General features: G+C 42.4%; 1 pseudogene; it reads left to right on the top strand.

The window, feature by feature from the left end:
- Window positions 1-1,863: 1,863 nt before the first annotated feature.
- LOC105535877 lies at window positions 1,864-2,982 on the top strand (annotated as a pseudogene).

The raw sequence follows: 2,982 nt of genomic DNA, 5'->3' as shown, positions 1-2,982 counted from the left end.
CTCGATCTCCTGACCTCGTGATCCGCCCGTCTCGGCCTCCCAAAGTGCTGGGATTACAGGCTTGAGCCACCGTGCCCGGCCAAATATAAATCATTCTATCATAAAGACACATGCACGTGTATGTTCACTGCAGCACTATTCATGATAGCAAAGACACGGAGTCAACCTAAATGCCCATCAATGGTAGACTGGGTAAAGAAAATGTGATACATATACATCACGGAATACTATGGAGTCATAAAAAAAGAATACGATCATGTCCTTTGCAGGAACATAAATGGAGGTGGAGGCCATTATCCTTAGCAAACGTAGGAACTGAAAACCAAATATCACCTGTTTGTACTTATATGTGGGAGCTAAATGATGAGAAAACATGGACACATAGAGGGGAACAACACACACTGGGGCCTTTCAGAGAGTGGAGGATGAGAAGAGGGAGAGGATCAAGAAAAATCATCAATGGGTACTAGGTTTAATACCTGGGTGATGAAATAATCTGTACAAAAAACCACCATGACACAAATTTACCTATATAACAAACCTGCAAATGTACCCCTGAACTTAAAATAAAAGTTAAAAAGTTCATTGTCGATTCTGGATAGTAGTCTTTGTCAGATGTATAGATTGTGAAGATTTTCTCCGTTCTGTGGGTTATCTGTTTACTCTGCTGACTGTTCCTTTTGCCGTGCAAAAGCTCCTTAGTTTAATTAAGTCCCAACTATTTATCTTTGTTTTTATTGAATTTGCTTTTGGGTTCCTGGTCATGAAATCCTTGCCTAAGTCAAGGTTTAGAAGGGTTTTTCCAATATTATCTTCTAGAATTGTACAGTTTCAGGATGGAAGTCCCTAATCCATCTTGAGTTGATTTTTGTATAAGGTGAGAGGAGGATCCTATTTCGTTCTCCCACATGTGGCTAGCCAATTATCCCGGCATCATTTGATGAAAAGAGTATCCTTTCCCCACTTTATGGTTTGGTTTGCTTCGTTGAAGATTAGTTGGCTGTTTCGTTGAAGATTAGTTGGCTGTAAGCATTTGGGTTTATTTCTGGGTTCTGTATTCTGTTCCATTGGTCTATGTGCCTATTTTTATACCAGAACTATGGTGTTTTGGTGACTATGGCCTTATAGTATAGTTTGAAATCAGGTAGTGTGCTGCCTCCAGATTTGTTCTTTCTGCTTAGTCTTGCTTTGGCTATGTGGGTTCTATATGAAATTTAGAATTGTTTTTTCTAAGTCTGTGAAGAATCATGGTGGTATTTTGATGGGGATTGTGGATTTCAAACAAATCAGTAAACGATCCCATCAAAAAGTGGGCTAAGGACATGAAAAGAAAATTCTCCAAAGAAGATATGCAAATGGCCAACAAACATAATTAAAAATGCTCAACATCACTAATGATTAGGGAAGTGCAAATCAAAACCACAATGCGATACCACCTTACTCCTGCAAGAATGGCCATAATCAAAAAATCAAAAAACAGTAGATGTTGGCATGGATGCAGTGATCAGAGAACACTTCTACACTGCTGGTGAGAATGTAAACTAGTACAGCCACTATGGAAAACAGTGTGGTGATTCCTTAAAGAACTAAAAGTAGAACTACCATTTGACCCAGCAATCCCACTACTGGGTGCCTACCCAGAGGAAAAGAAGTCATTATATGAAAAATATACTGACACATGCATGTTTATAGCAGCACAATTCCAATTGCAAAATCATGGAACCAACCCAAATAACCATCAGTCAACGAGTGGATAAAGAAACTGTGGTACTTTTTTGCAATGAGTTTGCCACCAGAACACCCCTAAAAGCCAAAATGGGAAAGGAAAAGACTCATCTCAACATTGTCATCATTGGACATTGATGCCTCAGGACACAGAGACTTTACCAAAAATGTGATTACAGGGACATCTCAGGCTGACCGTGCTGTCCTGATTGTTGCTGTTGGTGTTGGTGAATTTGAAGCTGGTATCTCCAAGAATAGGCAGACCCGAGAGCATACCCTTCTGGCTTACACACTGGGCGTGAAACAACTAATTGTTGGTGTTAACAAAATGGATTCTACCTAGCCACCCTACACCCAGAAGAAATATGAGGAAATTGTTAAGGAAGTCAGCACTTATATTAAGAAAATTGGCTACAACCCCATCACAGTAGCATTTGTGCCAATTTCTGGTTGGAATGGTGACAGCATGCTAGAGCCAAGTGCTAACATGCCTTGGTTCCAGGGATGGAAAGTCATCTGTAAGGATGGCAATGCCAGTGGAACCATGCTGCTTGAGGCTCTGGACCGAATCCAGCTGACACCAGCTCATCCAACTGACGAGCCCTTGCACCTGCCTCTCCAGGATGTCTACAAATTGGTGGTACCGGTACTGTTCCTGTTGGCTGAGTGAAGACTGGTGTTCTGAAACCTGGTATGGTGGTCACCTTTGCCCCAGTCAATGTTACAGCTGAAGTAAAATCTGTCGAAATGCACCACGAAGCTTTGAGTGAAGTTCTTCCTGGGGACAATGTGGGCTTCAATGTCAAGAATGCATCTGTCAAGGATGTTCATCTTGGCAACGTTGCTGGTGACAGCAAAAACGACCCACCAATAGAAGCAGCTGACTTCACCACTCAGGTGATTATCCTGAACCATCCAGGCCAAATCAGCACTGGCTATGCCCCTGTACTGGATTGCCACATGGCTCATACTGCATGCAAGTTTGCTGAGCTGAAGGAAAAGATTGATCACCATTCTGGTAAAAAGCTGGAAGATGGCCCTAAATTCTTTAAGTCTGGTGATGCTGCCATCGTTGATGTGGTTCCTGGCAAACCCATGTGTGTTGAGAGCTTCTAGGACTATCGACTTCTGGGTCGCTTTGCTGTTCATGATGTGAGACAGACAGTTGCCATGGGTGTCATCAGAGCAGTGGACAAGAAGGCTGCTGGAGCTGGCAAGCTCACCAAGTCTGCCCAGAAAGCTCAGAAGGGTAAATGA

The sequence above is a fragment of the Mandrillus leucophaeus genome, unplaced genomic scaffold (assembly GCF_000951045.1).
Source record: "Mandrillus leucophaeus isolate KB7577 unplaced genomic scaffold, Mleu.le_1.0 Scaffold151, whole genome shotgun sequence".
NCBI classification, from domain to species: Eukaryota; Metazoa; Chordata; class Mammalia; order Primates; family Cercopithecidae; genus Mandrillus; species Mandrillus leucophaeus.
Note: the sequence above shows the minus strand (reverse complement) of the source record. Positions and strands in the feature narration are given on the sequence as shown.